The sequence below is a fragment of the Lissotriton vulgaris genome, chromosome 5 (genome assembly GCF_964263255.1).
Source record: "Lissotriton vulgaris chromosome 5, aLisVul1.2, whole genome shotgun sequence".
Lineage (NCBI taxonomy): Eukaryota > Metazoa > Chordata > Amphibia > Caudata > Salamandridae > Lissotriton > Lissotriton vulgaris.
In genome coordinates this window covers 1888230275-1888248856 of record NC_141693.1, presented here as the reverse complement: position 1 = coordinate 1888248856, position 18582 = coordinate 1888230275, and positions in this window count along the sequence as shown.

Sequence of the window (18582 nt, the reverse complement as noted above, 5' to 3'; positions counted from 1 at the left end):
TAAAGGGCAACCCATGAAACATGGGGGATACGAGATATTACAGCAATGTGTGAGCCATAATATTTGATATCCCCATAGTAAACGATGTTGGAAAGCAAAAGGAAGGCCTCTTTTTGACACTGAAGTACTGTGTTCACCCATCCAACATAAGACTATGTCAAATTGAATCCTGGTAAGTTCTAACCCACGAAAAACAGGGGATACCAAATATAATAGCCGGTTTAGGCCATAATATATGATATCACCTAAGGGAACCGTACGCACAATCTTGTGAAATGATGTACAAAATGTGAAAAGATACTGTAGTCTGCTATCAAGTAGAAAGCAACTTCAAGTGGTCAATGGCTAAAGTGTAACCCATAGGGGATACAAGATATTACAGCAATGCACGAGTCATAATATTTGGTATCTCCATGCTAAACGATTTTGGAAGGCAAAAGGAAGGGTGTTATTTGGCATAGAAACACTGTGCTCACCCATCCAACATAAGACCATATCTAACTGAATCCTAGTAAGTTCTTAACCAAGAAAGACCAGATATTATAGCAATTATAGGCCATTATATTTGGCATCCCTTAAACAAACTGGTTGTAAAATCTCGTGGAATGATGTAAAAAATGTGAAAGGTTACTGTAGTCTGCTATAAAAAAAGGCAACTTCAAGTGGTCACTGGGTAAAGGGTAACCTATGAAACCTAGTGGATACAAGATATTACAACAATGCGTGAGCCATCATTTTGGTATCCCCATAGTAAATGATGTTGGAAAGCAAAAGGTAGGTCGCTATTTGGCATAGAAGTACTGTGCTCACCCATCCAATTTAAGATCATATCTAATTTAATCCTGGTAAGTTCTAAACCAAGAAACACTGTGGATACCACATATTATATATGTATAGGTATAGGCCATTATATTTAGTATCCCTAAAGGGAACCGGAGGTAAAATCTGGTGGGATGATGAAAAGTTACTGCAGTCTTCTATCAAATAAAAGGCAACTTCAAGTGGTCAATGGCTGAAGGGTAACCCATGAAACATAGGGGATACAAGATATCACAGGAATGTGTGAGCCATAATATTTAGTATCCCCTAAGGGAACAGGATGTAAAATCTTGTGGAATGATATAAAAAATCTGAAAAGATACTGTTTTGTGCTATCAAATAAAAGACAACTTCAAGTGGCCAATGGTTAAAGCGCAAGTCGTGAAACATTGGAGATAAGAGATATTACATCAATGTGTGAGCCATAAAAGTCAGTATCCCCATAGTAAACGATGTTGGAAAACAAAAAAGGTCGCTATTTGGCATAGAAATACTGTGCTCACCCATCGAACATAAAACCATGTCACTTTGAGCACTGGTAAGTTCTAACAGAGGAAACACAGGGGGGGGGCGCTAGAGGGCGCGTTTGCGGAATGGCTGCCTAGACCTGCAGCTCCCGCTCCTTGGATATTGATCCTGCATTGATCTGCCGCCACGGGGGCCGTGTGACCCCCAGAAACCCGGTCCCCGCATCACGGGAGTGCCTCCTACACTCGACTGAAGTTTGGAGCGTCTGGGGGACTCGGAGCCGTAGATACGGGCTCCCAAAGATTCCCCGTCATCAGCCCTGGAGCGCACTGGGGGGAGACCCCGGCCACCGCAGCTACGCGACCCCGGAGGCCGCCACGAGGTCGCAGGGCCGCACGGACATTCTGCCTGCTCGCTCCTCCGGGTCGGACCACGGTGCAGGCTGAGAGGGTGGGCGGCGCTTCTCCTCCTGCGCTCGAATTCCTCTTAAGTGCAGCCTTGCCGTTCCGTTTCAAGACCTGCCTCCGGCGAGCTATCTGGTGCCCGGCCGGCGGCCGTGCCTGTCCCCGGAGCTGCGGCGGACCCGGAGCTGAATGCGCTGCCTGCCGGTCCCGGAATTAGAGGTGAGACAGCGAAGCTGCTGGGGCGGAGCGGAGCCCCCGAGCTGCAGATAGCGCTCCTGGCTCACGAACTGCCGTAGAGCCGGCGGCCACTGGCAGCGGAGACGGCAGCAATCCAGAGGCCTGACTGCCCTTCCCCCACAGAGATAACTGGTGCGTTGTGTTCCACGCAGTGACGGCTGGCAAAGGGGATTTGGCCTGAAGATTTGGCGCACAGACTAGTGCTTCGGCGCCCACGCAGCCTAGCAGGCACCTAGGGCTACTACTGAATGAGCGGCGGTCATCTACTACCATAGACCTATTGCTGACCACGTGGCACTGCCTGTGTCACTGCGCGCAGTCTGCGTCGCTGGGGGGCTCCAACCTCTGAGTCACTCCTGCTACACAACCGGCTGCTGACCGCCCGCTTGGCCACTATTATCCTCGCTAACCTATCTGGACCCTCACTGGTTTGGAGATATCACCATGGGGCGCCCGGACGCTCGCCAGCCCAAACTAAGCTTTGATGGTACTCGCAAGGGCCACACATCGACGCAGACGCGCCAGGGTCCTGGTGAGCCACCTGCGCAGCCTACCCAGCCTGATGCCCCTGCTGCGGATATCGCCAGCCTTCTACAGGAAATGCGACAGGGCTTCGCTACCGTGGTAGAGAAAGTGGATGGAGTCACGGCCCGACTGGAAGCCCTGGTCCACAAAGTGGATTGCCATGAAGAACGCCTTACGACTGCGGAGCAAAGGATCTCCGACAACACCGACGCCGCCGCGACCCACGCAACGCAATTAGCGAGAATGGATAACCTCCTCCGTGTCATTGCGGCGAAGAATGAGGACTTAGAAGCGCGCAGCCGCCGCAATAACATTCGCATTACCAATGTGCCGGAATCCACTGCCACAGGCAGAATGGAACTCTATGTGGAGAAGTTGCTCAAGGGCTCAATAGGGGAGGACGCCTTCTCCTCGCAATTCATAGTGGAAAGGGCTCACCGATCACTGGCACCTATGCCCCAGCCTGGCCTACCACCGAGACCCATAATCGCTCGACTTCTGAATTACCGGGACCGCGACACGGCTCTTCGAGCGGCCCAGACACAGAGGTCGCTGAGGTACGACGGCATCACCTTTTCCATTTATCCTGATTTTACACCAATGGTTCAGGATGAAAGGCGCAAATTCCTACCAATAAAAAAGAAACTGCGCGAGGCCCAGATAGACTATGCACTTTTATATCCTGCGAAGCTGAGGGTTACTCATCAAGGCAAACAGCGCTTCTTCACTAATCCGCAGAAAGCCGAAGACTACTTTAAAACCATCCGAGGGGCGCGCAGAGACGACCGGGCACCTGAGGACGACCTGGAGATTAACGACCTGCCTCCTGACCGCCAGGAAGATTAACTGCCTTAATGACCTTCGATATTTGGCAAGAACGTAATTATCTACTGGTCGGTGCTGACGCACCTTTTGGCGGTTAGGCGGAACCATGTGGATCGGACTTACTGGACATCGCACCCCCTGTGGTAACGTATACCAAGGACCGCTCTCTTGGCCCTAGCCTCCACCGAGGGCGGTACAGTCTGGAGCTATGGGCCAGATAGTGGCAGCGTGTACCTCTAGATGTTCCCTAATTGGGTGTTCCCCACCAGACAATTGAATGTTGGGTTTTATACCACTCTGAAGTTGGGGGGGAGGGGTGTGAGGGGGGGATGTGCTTGGGGACTCCATGGCTACTGGCATGTTTGGGATGCTGGGGTGGGTGGGGGGGGTTCGAACGTTATGAGGTTACTATTGCATAGCTGGTGTTTGCATGTGCTGATGTGGTGTGAGGCCTGGCGCTACTGTTACGGCTGTGACTCCATGCTTTGGCCCGCTTGGCCGCCTTCTTCTTTAATATCAAAGTGCTTATGGCTGTGGTGAACTCGACTGCACGATTAACCTGTCTCTCATGGAATGTACGGGGGCTGAACGATGCTCGGAAGTGCAGGAATGTGATCGCCTACTTGACTAGACACCGTGTGCAAGTAGCCCTACTACAAGAGACACACTTGCCTGCGCGCAGGGACGCCCCGTTTGGACAGAAATGGGCGTGTACTCGCGCTTTTTCTTCCTATTCGTCTTATGCTAGAGGGGTGGCGATACTGATTGCCCGAGGTGTACCTTTCTTTCACATGGGAGAAATGGCGGACAAGGAGGGGAGATATGTATTGTTGTGGGGGAGAATGGGGCATGATGTTTATTTATTTGTCTCAATGTACGCACCGAATATTGACTCACCTGGTTTCTTTTCCACACTGTGGGGCAAGATTGTGTCCATCGGGGCAAGACACGTCATTTGGGGAGGAGATTTTAATCTGGCCTTAGTACCCTCCCTAGATAGAGCGGATGGTGTTCCTTCTTACAAGCCCCGAGCTCGGGAGGTTTTGGAGGGGGTAATGGAAGAGGGTGGGCTATTTGACGCCTGGCGACAGCTACATCCCCACGGGCGGGAGGGCACGCACTTTACGCATCACACCGGGACCTGGGCGCGCTTGGATTACTTTTTGGTAGATCGGGAGGTCACTGGGGAGCTGTTAGAGGCCGAACATTTGCCCAGGACCTATTCGGATCACAGCCCTGTTAGACTGCGGTTCCGGACTCCTGGGTGGGATAGTCCACGGCCGCACTGGAGGTTGAGCCCCAATACGCTCCTTGATGAGCTCTTTCGCACGGAGTTGGGCGAAGAGATCAGGGACTTCTTTCCTAGAAACAAGGGCTCAGTAGAATCAGTGGAACACATATGGGAGGCCTTCAAAGTCACTATTCGGGGATTCTGTATCTCCAAGAGCCATGGGGTCCTGCGGGATATTCTGCGAACCATAACCACACTGGAAAGAGAGTTGCATGCACTAGAGCTCCAAATGGTGACGAGCGATGACCCACTCCTGCAGGCAACCTTTCGGGACACACTAACCAAGTATGAGGAGGAGACTGCAAGAGAGGCGAAATACCGGGGCAAACACTGGGTGGCCCGGAAATACTGCGAGGGGGATAGGCCTGGTAAAGTGCTAGCCTCACTCACGCGCGCGCCACGTGAACACAACACAATATTGGAACTTATCGCTGAGGATGGCACTATCACTAGAGAGTCGGATGGGATACTGAATGCATTCACAACACACTACACGGCACTATATACCTCGAAGGCAGAAGCTGATGCTCCATACGCGGACTATATGAACGAAGTGGCGCTGTGCTGGCTTAGCGACGGTGACAGGGAGTTCCTAGCGGCTCCTTTTGAGCTCGAGGAAGTTCGCGAAGCCATTATGTCCCTACAGAATGGAAAGGCCCCGGGACTCGATGGCATCCCAGCCAAATTTTACAAAGCTTATATTGATATTATGGCACCCGTACTTAACGAAGTCTTCACTGAATCGTTAGCTGATGGTAGACTACCTCGATCCATGCGTGAAGTGGTTATCACCTCCCTTCTGAAACCTGGCAAGACCCCTACTTCCTGTGACTCTTACCGCCCACTCTCCCTTTTAAATTGTGATGTGAAGATCCTTGCTAAGGTCCTCGCCACGAGACTATCACTTCTGATGACTAGAATCGTCCTGCCCGACCAATCTGGCTTCGTGGCAGGCAGATCCACCTCCCATAATCTGCGCACCCTGTTTTCTCTGCTGCGCTCTGTTCACCCCGATGTCCCTGTGGCGGCTGTGTTCCTTGACGCCACCAAGGCGTTCGACTCCGTCGAATGGCCTTACCTCTTCTCGGTTCTGGGCCGCATGGGGTTCCCTAAACTGTTCTTGGCATGGGTACGCCTCCTATACACGGATCCCACGGCGAAAGTACTGATCAATGGGAAGTTATCGCCGCCTATCAGTCTTACCAGAGGCACTCGCCAGGGATGCCCGCTCTCACCCCTGTTGTTTGCAATCGCGGTCGAACCATTAGCGTGCCGCCTCCGCCAATTACACCGAGAGGGAGCGATTCAATGCCTGCAGCGGCAAATAGATGTGTCCCTCTATGCGGATGACATCACACTGTATGTCAAATTCCCGGAACTACACCTCAACCCCCTGCTCCGCGAATTCGTCCTGTTCGGGGGGCTCTCAGGCGTTCATATTAATTGGGCCAAGTCACAATTTTTTCCCCTAACTGACGCGGTGGCTGATTTTTCGTTAGATTATCCATTGGTGTGGTGCAAAGACGATCTTCGCTATTTGGGGATCCGCATCGCACGGGACAAAGATGAGACGCTTCGCTCCAACTATGGGGTGGCTATAACCAAATTGACCGCTTCTGTCGACAGGTGGATCACGATGCCACTCTCCATGGCTGGCAGGGCCTCCCTTATTAAAATGGTGATATTACCCCGTTTTTTGTACTTTTTCCTAAACATCCCATATTACCCGGGGGCCTTCTTCTTCAGGACACTTCGCGCCGAATTACGCAGACTTTTTTGGGGGGGTAAATCTCCCCGGCTGAAGTGGACTACGTTGACCCTTCCCTACGACCAGGGTGGCTTCGACATACCAGATTTCGAAACATATTACCTGTGCGCGCAAGCGCATTTTGCCTACCATTGGATGGCTCCCACCACCTTCATGCCTCACGTAGCAGTGGAGGATTGGATAGCACACCCCCTCCCGTTGAACGGTCTGATGCACTGTCCCGAGACTTCCATCCCTACAGCGAACACCTCGGTCTCCTGCACCCTGGACGCGTGGCGACGAATCGCCCAGCGACTTCTCTGCGCGATGCCCTATTCTCCTAAGCTTCCTCTGACCTACCACCCAAACCTTACCTTGCTGTCGGAAGTTGGGTTTCGCCAGCTCTGTAACAAACTGCACATTTCCTCTTGGGGTGACTTGTTCCACAACGGGATGTTCAAAACAGCGGACCTCTTCTTCCAATCGCATGCCCACTCGCCCCTCGAGCTGTTTTACTATATTCGGTTGCGTGCGGGGATGCGAGACATCCTTCCGGAATACCCTACTGAACCTGTGCCCTTGCCACCGCTACACCATCTCCTAGAATCTCCGGATGGGGCCCATCTGGTCTCTGGGCTCTACCGCAAATGTCGAGGAGCTGCCCCCCTATCGGACTCTGCTGCCAGATTGCGCTGGTCAGAGGAACTGGACACAGAGATCTCGGATGATCAGTGGCAATACTGCTGCGCATTGACCTCCCGCATCTCTGCCAGTTGCAGATTGAAAATAATACACTATAAATACTTGCAGAGGGTCTACTACACCCCGGCCCGGAAACACAGATTCGGGCTGGCCGATAATGACCGCTGTGAACGCTGCCGCGCAGAACACGCTGACTTTCTCCACTTAGCATGGTCCTGCCCCCAAATTGCTGACTACTGGCGACAAGTCATCGAGGCCGTTGTGCAGATGGTGGATGAGGAGATCCCCGCGGATCCCTTGGTGGCCATCCTTGGATACACGACACACATATCCAAGGGAAGCAGAAAATTCGTCGATATAGCATTCCTCCTAGCCAAGCGACGTGTCGCCTGCCGATGGAGCAGAGGCAGGGCGCCTAAGTTCAAGGATTGGCTAACTGACTTAACATATTGCCAGGATCAGCATAACACTTTTTCGGAATTATTGCCTCTCACGAGCAGACCTAGAAATATCTGGGACCCACTAGTACACTACCTGCTGCAGCGCTCGGATGATGACACGACGTCAGACGATGGGCCCGCTACCTCCCACTCCCATTAGCATTATTGTCCGCTTTATTGCTGCCCGGCGATACATGACACGCGTTGTTTTCTTCCATCTATGGGATCCCTATGCCCCTGCAGTCTCCCCGTGGAAGGCATAGCACTGGTCTCCACGATACAGCCCCCCTCGCCTCCCCCCTCCTCTGACCGATCTTCCCTTCCGACGCGCCACCGGACGTCCCTCCCTCCTCTGGAGGGTGCTATCCTACATTCCACTAACAGCTTTGCACTTTTGCCCCATGGACAGCCAGAGCCTTAGGTCATTGACTTCTAGACATTCACCACCATACGCACCAGCGCCTGGCGACACCACCACACCACACCACTATCATACATTGTACTCACACTGTACTGCATCACTTCGCACACGTAACCTTGTTAAAAAGTTGGGTTTTTTTTTTTTTTTTTTTTTTGTTTTTTGGTTTTTTGTTTTTTTCCTTTTTTCTTTTTCTTGTTCTACTAGTTACAAAACATTAGGAGCGAGATTCTCATCCTGCTCACACAAAACCTGTTTGACTGCAGTACATCCTTCCTTGGCCTGCCCCGCCGGACAGCGCTGTACGAAGCCTTTTCCTTGTAACGTGCCGCCGGGCCCCCGGGATGCCGGCTCACAGGCTGTGTCATGTTGCTCCACTATCGCTGCCGGCCTCCGGGTTGTAGGCACATCAAGCTGTGTATCCTTATGTGCTCATACCAATAAAGCAGTTTTAAACGCCAAAAAAAAAAAAAAAAAAAAAAAAAAACCAGAAGAAACACAGGGAATAGCAGATAGTATAGCGGGTATGGGCCATTATATATGGTATCTCCTAAGGGAACCGGATGTAAAATCTTGTGGGATTGATGCAAAAAATCTGAAAAGATACTGTAATCTGCTATAAAATAAAAGGTAGTACAAACAAAGCACTGCCAATGAGGCCGGGTGTCTATAGCCCTGCGTGGTCTGAGAGGTGCGGACAGCCCCACTCACTCTATGCCTGCAGGGAGCACACATTGTGCAGTAACACAAAAAATCATTTTGCCCACCAGTTGCTGGGTCACTGGCCAATCATCATCCAATCACTGACTTTGTGGAATTGAGTTAACTGTCACTGACGGTGCCATGCAGGTGGCGGCAGTTTTTTAAATACAACAGGGCAACTCGTCGCCCCCTGGATTCATCATCACTCTCAGTCTGAGCAAGGGGCAGTGCACTGCAGTGTAGTCTCAGGGTTATTACTACTCTCAAGAGAGGATGTAATTGTAAGAGTCTGTTTCACAGACTTATCCATGGGATGTCACATGGCTTGGTTCCTGAGGCTCAGCTTTACTTTGCACTGCAGCCATAGCCTGAGGTTGCCCTATGCTGTGTGATGACAATTTGTGTTCATTATTAGTAGAGAAGAAACTCAACTTTGAAGGTGGCAGTGTATAATGCAGGCTCACTAGCAGAACAGTTTGCAAAGCATTGCCTGCAGGCACCCCGCTACTACAGCTTTTGCAATGGTCTGATTCTATTTGTAGTTTCTTATGCCTAGTAGTGCCGCTGTGATAGGAGGCGCTATAAACGCATGACTAAGCATTTTAGTGTGGTGAGGAGCACTTCCATGCTAAACTGCGTTCGTCTAACCATTGATGCATCATACTTGGCAGAGCTGTACCTCCCGCCTGAAAAAAACGTGCTTTAATTTCCACACCATTCATTGTCCATGTTGCCCCCAACACCAACTCCTTCCCTCTCTCCTTGTATCCCCTGCCTTCCCTCACACCCCACTAGTAATAAAAAAAATGGGTTAGGACTGTATCATATCTCTTTTTTAGGTCAAGCCTAGAGTCAGAGTGCATGCGGTGTCAGTTATATGTTTTGTAAACGTTTTGTAAATTGTTCATTGAGCATAAACTGAAATGTTTTATTTCTCCATTTTCCTATCCTGCTTTTTCCCATTGCCTTTTTTCTATCCCTCACACTTTAATATTCCTCCCATATTGATGGGTTTTACCCTTTTAGTTTTTTTTTTCTCTGCCATTGTTTCCCTCAACTCTGCCAGGTAGCACGCATCAGGTGTTAGACTAACTCCTTTTAGTGTGGTGGTATGCATCACTGCGCTGAAATGTAAAGTCATTTATTTATAGTGCCTCAGTATCAATCCAGAGTGCTATTAGTGCTCTGATAGAAACTTAAATCCAGATTGCAGCTCACAGTTTGCTCTGCTCGCGCAGGCTTGGGGCGGCTGGCTTCGCTCGTGACTGGGCTGGTTTAGGAAGGCTGAGAGCAGAGGCTGCAATGTAACAAGGTTCATTCACTTCCCCTTGACACCGGCTATCCATTCAGGTTAAACGTGTTACTCACTGTGAGACTCGTCACATGATGGCTCCTCACAGTCAGTGTCAGTCAGTCAAATTAGCTTTTTTCGAGATAAAAGCTCATAAAAGCATAATACATTTAAAACTATTTTGATTCATAATAAAAAGTATAAGATATATTTACAAACTCCAAAACATTTCCTTTTTATCCATTTTACAAAGAAGGAACGGTAATTGCATATTAGAAATTAAAAAGAATAAAGCATTTTGGCTTCACTAGTGTTTAAGAGACCATCAATAAAACATCAGATTCATATAGTAATAAGACCAATGAAGACCCATCATACATAATCAAGGCATTCCTTGTAGCTAGCGGCAAGACATAGAAGTCATGGCTTGATCTCAACCAACCTACTCTCAGGGTAGAAATTTCCTTCTAATAGCCCATGCCCATCCCAAGAATTTGGCAACCGCCACAGATATGACTGGCAGAGAGCTAGTGCAAATTATTCTTAGAGCTACCTTGCTCTTTCTCGTACCAAGCAGTTTGCGGTTCACCCTTAACCAGACACGTCGGGGTTGAATATATGCCCGCAAACAAAAAGAAGGTGGGAAATGGACTCAATGCCATTATTACAAGCTGGACAAACATTAGAATTAGCTTCTGCCCATCTTCCTGTTAGCGATCTAGTTGAGAGTGACCCCACTCTAAGCTGAAAGTAGAGTTTCCTATCTTGTGGCCTAGCTATAATGTCCCAATAGGGCTCCAGGGACGGGGAGACCTTTGCTTCCAAGAAGCGACCTTCTAGGGAGGTGGGATCTGCATCATTCCAGTTTCGGCGTGCTACCATTTCCCAATACCTTGTTTTTATGGAGTCTTTAGTCGGGAATTGGGCCAGCTCTGGGTTTTCCCATAACCCCATCATGCCCATTTTATCCAGTGATCTACACAAGTCCTTTAGCCAGCCTATCTTATGGAATTTGTCAATTTTGATTACATCCAGGAAGCCCCTCGCATAATGCGCAAGTTCGGGAGTAACCCAAATGCGTCGTAGCCTAGCCATATCAGATATGGCTTTCCTGCCTAAGTCATAGCGCAGTGGCTTCATAGGTGTACTTTTGGGGAGGCCAATAAGGTTTCGCATTTGTTTTTGGCAAGCGTTAATGGCACCAAGTTGTCATAGCCCCATAGCTCGGCGCCGTAAAGCGCTGCGCCGAGAGCTTAGGCTTCATACACCTGGAGTGCTGGCAAAATTGGTTTAGTCAAAGATTTTTTGTGTTCAGCACTTATAGCCCCAGCATTTTGACGGAGTTTAAGGGCCGCCATTTCTGGGTGCTTCCCCCATTTTACTCCCTTTGCTATGTGGATTCCCAGGTAAACAAAGTCCGAGACCATTTCCACCCTTTGGCCATCCATAAAGAAGTTCCCTTTAAAGCTAGCGTTGGGATTAAATACCATGAGCTTCGTTTTAGCTATGTTTACGTCAAGCCCACGAGCGACACAAAAACCCTCAAAAATCTTCAAAGCATGCTGCAGACCACTAGGGGTTTTAGATATAATGAGCGTGTCGTCTGCAAATAATAAAATTGTCGTTTTCACTCCATCCAGAGTGGGAGCCTCTACAGAACCAGACAACATACGCTTCACTACACCGTTAATATACAATGAGAAGAGGGTAGGGGCCATGGCACAGCCTTGGCGTAAACCTTGGCGTAAACCCCGCTCTACTTGAAACTCAGCAGTGACTTGCCCATGCCTCCCCCACTGGATTTTAGCGTAGTTTGACTCGTGTAGTCTCATCGCTAGTGATAGAATTTCCAGCGGCATTCCCATCTTGGCTAATACTTTCCATAGCAGGGACCAGGGGACTAGGTCGAAGGCTGCTCGTAGGTCGATAAAAGCAGCATAGAGGCTGCCCTTCCCCAGCTGCACTACCTTCCAATAGAGCAATGTAAACTGGAATATCTGGTCTGTGGTACTGGTTAGCTTGCGAAAGCCAGCTTGATAAGGAGACAAGACGTTGTTCTCTTCTACCCAGACCATGATTTTCGCTAGGGTCATTTTACCTATCACCTTTTACACTGTGCCATTTAGGCTAATGGGCCTGTAATTCCCTGGGACTGTCTTTTCACCTTTCTTATACACAGGGAGTATTACAGCCCCTTTCCAAGACTTTGGTACTGGAGCCCCCAATGCCACGCATTAGCCAGCTCCAGGATATACCTGCCTCATCGTGTTTTGTCATGAAGAAAGACATCCACGGGGACCCCATCAGGTCCAGGTGCCTTCCCACGGGCAACTGAGTCCAGAGCCTCTGCTACATCAACGTTATTGAAAGGAGGGACAGCAAATATAGCAGTGGCTACAGACTCCCTGGTCTTATCCTCGGGCCGGCACCTGTATTGGGGCCCAAAATATTCTAGTCAACTGCTCTGGGAGACATGGTTTGACGGTGATTCGGGGAGACCTCCATTCCCCACTTAACGATATTCCAGAATAATCTGGAATCTTTAGCAGCGCTGGCAGCTTTAAGGTCTTGCCAGTGCTGTTCGCCCCATTACTTCTTGGCCATGGATATACTAGCCTTGTAATTCTGTCTTGCTTCCCTAACGGCTGTTGGATCTCTATTTTTAATAGCCGTTCCCAAGGAGGTTCTAGCCATCTTGCAAGCCGCATTATACCACCCCATTTTTTGTGGGCGATAGTTCTTGACTGTGGGGCGTGAAGATGTCTTGTAGAAATGACCCTTTATAGTGTCAAAAAACTCACAGTGCAAATTGGTGATTTTTCCCAGACCAGTTCTGTTCCCAATTCCCATCCTCATTATGGCTTCCATATCGGCAATAGTACTGTCCAAATTTCCGCTAATACTTTCTAGGACCTCGCTATTCGTCACATTTGGGACCACTTAACCATTCTCATGTCATTCGTAGGAACAATCTCCGCTACAGCTTCTTCAACATTATTTTCAGCATTATTTTGCCCCTCTGGATCCCCCTCATAGCAGTTGAACAATACATAGGGGATTGTGATCACTCTCCTGTCTACTAACCACCTTCATGTCACTCATCAAGTGCCAAATTGCCAGATTACAGATGGCATAATCGATCCTGCTTTGCGAGCGACCATTATCAAAAGTGTTGGCCCCTTGGCCGTCACTCGCTGTTCTTCCATTCAAACCTCTGAGCCCCCTTTCGCTGCATATAGCATTCATCTGAATTATGCCTGTTGACCATCTACTTACAGGTTTTAAATCCAATTTAGGGATCCCCCACTCGGAGTCTACGTCCTCCCCAGAGTGCCAATCACCTACAGAGAGAGGCTCAAAGGTCATGTTCAAGTCCCCAGCAATAAGTATATTGTTCTCACTTGGCTGGGCACCAATCAGGTGATCGAGGGCTGCCAAAACGTGGGATTTCCCTCCATCTGACCCTCTTACATACAAGTTGTAGATGTCTAAGGAGTCCCCCAGAACCATGCTTATCCTAATCAGCTGGATGTCATTGTTAGCAGTTGGGAGCTCTACTACTCTATCAAAGAGTGCCTGCCGTGCCCAGATAATTAGGCCCCCTTTCGGCCGGCCCTTGGGGGCCCTTGTCTGCTGGTATAAAAAAAAATCAAGAAACCCAAGAGGAGCAAGGGCTCGCAGGCCCACGTCTCCTGGAAGATGCAAAGATCAAAGCCATTTATAAAAGAAACCCATTCGGGGGAGTGCATTTTAGAGCCCAATCTAGCTACATTCCAGGAAACTATTCTCCCCCCAGCCCTACTAGATTGCCACCACAGGCCTGGGGGGGGGCTAGAGGCTGTGCCCTTTGGCCATATATACTTGAAGAACCCTGACCTCCCACTACCCCTGCGTTAGAGGCACCAGAACCCTTCCCACCCTCATCACTAGGTACTTCCACCTCTACTGGGGGAAAACTGGTCAGACCCGAATGGCCAGCCCCCTCTACCGTACTACAGGACATTCGATGCTCGCTACCTCTAAGCCCCTGTTGGTCTGTAAACCTATCGCCCAACGCCCCATTGAGTAGTCAATCAATGGAGTTAAGCCCGGACCTGTCAGACCCATGCCTAATGTCCCTTGCAGACATGGCTGCGGTGAGTGAAAATGGAAGGGGGGCGTTTTCCTCAGCTGTATGCCCGAGTGGGTTGGGGACTTGATCTAAATTCTAGCACGAATAAGTTCTCAGCTAGATTGTCAGAAGACAAAGTTAATTCAATGGCATTATGCGTAGCCCCGGGGTGGCTCATTCTCCTTACTCTGACTATGTCATCCCTAATAACAGATCGACACCCTCTGACATACCGTAGCCAATGAATGGCCTTGTTTGTCAGGGAGTCTATCCCTTCTCTTGGACAGTTAGGTGAAGCTTGATACTTGGGCACATTAGTCATGTATATTTTATTCGTGGCGAAGTTACCCTTCGTAGATACTTGGTTCCTAGTGGGCGCTAAGCTGTAAATTGATGGCCCTTTAGAGCTTGATGTAATATCATAGTACTGAACCCCTCCCAGTGTTCCTGGCTCTTTGCATAAGGCAGGCCCTAAAAAACCTCTCCCCCCATTACAGCCCCTCTGTGACCTCTGGGTGCTAGCACTAGACTCATTTACAGCCTTAGTTTCAATCACAGGGAGTTCTAGCCTTTTGTTAGTGGAGGCAGAGATCATGCTTGAGGTAGTCGCTCCCCCCTCTACATGGTCAACCTGATGTATCGTACTGCTTGTAGCAACATTTTTCCCTGCTATTGGGAGGGTACCCTGTGGGGGTTTAATTGGATAAGCTGTAGATGTCTTGTGTAAAACTTCTGGCTGAGTCCAAGAGACACCCCGATTGGCATTTGGAGCTGAAGCTAGATTGATAATTCATTTTTTCATATCCTCTATCTCGTCCCTAAGTAGTGAGACTAGATTAACCAACTCACTAATAGTTCCTGGGTTGTCTCTTGGGGTTGAACGATCACAAACATCAATTATGCCTGGTGAAGGCGAGCTGACAGTACCACTATTAGGAGTTTCCCTTTCCGACTCCTGCTGTACCTCTGCCAGTACTAGAAACCTATTAGAACATAGTATTGAATCATTACCTATCGCAAGAGTGGCCGGGGGATTTTGCACACGTACAGCACTTGGGAGAGCATTTACCCTTTCTCCCATTAAACAACCTTCTTCCCCAAGCTGTTTCGAGGAAGCCGGCCTTGGTTTGGCACTAACTCGGAACATTTCGGGGATTGTAAAAGTTGGACCAACAACCTCAGATGGATTAGACTTTGGACCCCCTACCTCCTTAGCCTGCTCTATAGTTTCTAAGGGACCCAGATAAACAGATAGAATTTCCTGGCAATCGTCAATTATAGTGTCAATTTTGTCCATGAGGCAGTTCATCGCAGCGTGCTTGGCTGGTGCCTTTGCTTTCTTTTTCTTGCAAAGTTTTTGGCGTTTCGCTGTTTCGATAGCCACCTCCCCTCCTTCCATGGCTTTACGCTTGCCCATCTTCAATCACAGCAGATTGTTAGTCCCACGCGCCTTTATGAACATAGTTAGCAAAAGCGCTATGTACCTTTAGTGTTAATATTCCTCAGCGACGTAGGATCCCAGCCAGCGTTAGGGATGTGGCCCGTCCCGTCCTCTACCGCCCACGGATGGCCACAGACGGCCCGCCCTTTGTCCGGGCTTCGTCCGGCACGTCCCGCGCGTGTCCCGCGCTGTGGGAACCGGATATAAATATATATGCCGGTGTGTGTGGGGGCTGGCCTCCTCACAGGTGGTATCTCGCACGGGCTCCTGGTCCCTGGAGTCCCTTGCGGCGTGTAGGGATTAGCAAGCTCGGCCCCTGCAGCGCTGATTTGGGCGGATTTCCCTCGATGAAAAGCCCCACCAGGGGCGGCAGCAGCTCCGTTGGCAAAGAGCTTGTCAGGCGATGCGGGACCTCACGGTCAGTGTTAAAATGATGGCCAAGAGCTTCTATCAAGAGACTCACTCTCTTTAAATATTGACGAGCAGGCACGTGCGAGCGGAAAACGGGACAGTAATGGAATAATGTGACAGTCTTTTGACACATGGCCAGTCCCATCCCAGTCCAGACAGCCGCAGGATTGGTGGTGTCTGACAGGCAGCACTGAACTCATCTCAGAATGCATGCTGTGGCGCAGCCGGCAAGGGGTCGTTAACTTGACTCCTGAAGAAGCACAGCTGCAGCAAACTCTGAATTCCCACAGAGCAGGCCAGAAAAACAAGTTATGGATTATACTCATGCACTCAGCAGGTAATGGCCGCCACAGAGATGAAGGGGTTTGCACTTAGCACCTAACCCCAAAAATAGCATGCTGCCCTCCCGGCGATTCACAGAAGATAAACTGCAGTTATCTGCAGCGCCACAAGAAGTAAGGGACCCTGCATGAGAACCCTGCCTACACTGAGAATCTTTCGCCCGCACCCTCAAAAAACACCAGAGAAACCCATACACTCTCCCATCTACACCAAGCATCCCCGCTTCCATACTTCCCTTCTACGTAGGACTGCCCTGGCACACCCCCTGCACACAAGACTGCTGCAGGTGAGTAGGCCTACACATAAACAAGCTGGAAGCTGAGCCCAAGGGAGCAATCACTAGGATGGAAGCAGCCTCCTTAGAGCCTCAGTCTGTTGGTGCCTGAGTGAGTCCGGCCCCTAGCACCGACAACTTGATACCTGGTTAAGGTAATGAGGGGCAGCGGTAATGGTGCTGGTCCAACTTTCAGCATGGCCAGCAGCTGTGTCACTTACGAGCCTGGTGTTTTCAATAGCTCTGGTAGAGCTGCAGCCTGCTGGTGTGATCTGGTGCTGCGGGGTGGAGCAGGTAGTGACGTACCAACCGGGCTGACACCACTCAGATGCACTCCTCGGTTATCATTTTTATTCGGATTGATTAAACAGTACTGTCTTTGAAACAAACAGCATCCTGGCAGGCTGTAAGGTGTGCGCCTCACTCTCCTGAGCCTTCTCAATGCCTGTGCTGCTGTCCGGGGTGGCTCGCGAGTACGAGGTCAGTGCCCTTCCAGAGCTGGTGCTTTGCAGTAATTTTAAGAACTTCTTAGAGTTTCTCTTTGGTGAAATGGGTGTAACTTCTGATATTTATATGCTCACCTCATCTTTATTACTTGACTTTGCTTGAAAGAAAAAGTCACTCCTAGTCAACTTACACAACAGCAAAGAGCTCTTCAACATCCGCAAAGAACTCTCCAACCCCAGCTCCAACTCCAACAACATCCTGCCGTCGCAAGACCTCTGCAACTCCCTAGCCCCCTTCTTCCACCACAAAATCGTAGACATCCATTACAGCTTCAACACACAGACTCTACCCAATGTCAACTGACGCTTCAGAATCACCGCCCCCAGCCACACCTACCTCCTGCTCTCCTGGACCCACGTCAACGACAATGACACCATCAAAATCATGAGCACCATCCACTCCGGATCTCTGGTCGACCCCTGCTCACACCACGTCTTCAACAAAGCAAGCACTATCATCGCACCCCACCTTTGCAAGATCATTAACACCTACTTCAAGACCGCCACCTTCCCGGAAAGCTGCCAACAGGCCGAGAACAACGTCCTACTCAAGAGACCCAAGGTGGACCCCAAGGACCTTAAGAACTTCAGGCCCATCTCCATGCTCCCATTCCCGGCGAAAGTAATTGAGAAAGTGGTCATCAAGCAACTGACACGGAGGGGCGTGGCCAACAACATGGCCGAGTAGGACATGTTCCTGTGCTGCTCCGGCAACTCTCACGATCCAACAACTTTAATGGTGGCCTGAAGTCCTGAAAACCGAAGTTTTACCATCTGCAGGGGTCCCTGATCCCCTCTGACGACATTGAGTGTATTCTGAGAGCCAGGGTGTTCCTATTTCCAAGGCGGCAAAGAAGAGCTCGAAGGCCTTGGAACGCAATCCAAGATGGCGCCCACTGAGGCTCTGAGCCGATCGCGGTAAGGCAGGAGATACCGCCAATTGCTGGGCACCTCGGACGTACGGCTCCGTCTCCCTCTGGCTCGGCTGAGATCACGGAGGTGGACTAGGACTCCGACGGGACGATGCATCGGTCCCGGGAGCTGGAGAGTGGTCTGGAGGGGGTGAGGATGCCGGGTCTGGCCTACTGGCCCAGCGGAAGCCTGCTGCATCTCAATGTGAGGGCTGGCACCGGGGAGAGCGGCGCTGACAGTGGAGGCTTTGGAGGACCCGAGGCCGTGGCTGGACGCAGAGTGAGGCGCCCGCCCCATCTACCCGCTGGGTCGTGGAGCGGGGGAACCGGCCTGAGCCCTCCATGAACACTGACACTAGAGGGTCCTGGAGCTGCGGTGAGAGTGCGGGGATCCCGAAAAGTCAGTGAGACTATACGGGGGGGCCAACATCATTGCAGGTCCAAAATGAGACTTTGAGCGGCCCGTCTCCCACCCCCCCTCGCTTCACCATCCCTGATGAGTGAGAGATCATGGCGAGAGGAGGACTCCGATCGTTGCCAGGTGGCAGTGGAGGGCGCTGCTCGGTTTGGACAAATTCTCAACTTTTTTCCTGATAGAAAGGGCGCACCGAGCTCTGCTGGATAGGCCACCAGCAGGAGCTAGGCCTCGGACAGTCATTGCACGCTTCCTGAATTTTTTGGACAGAGATATGATTCAAAGGGAAGCTAGAAAACTTG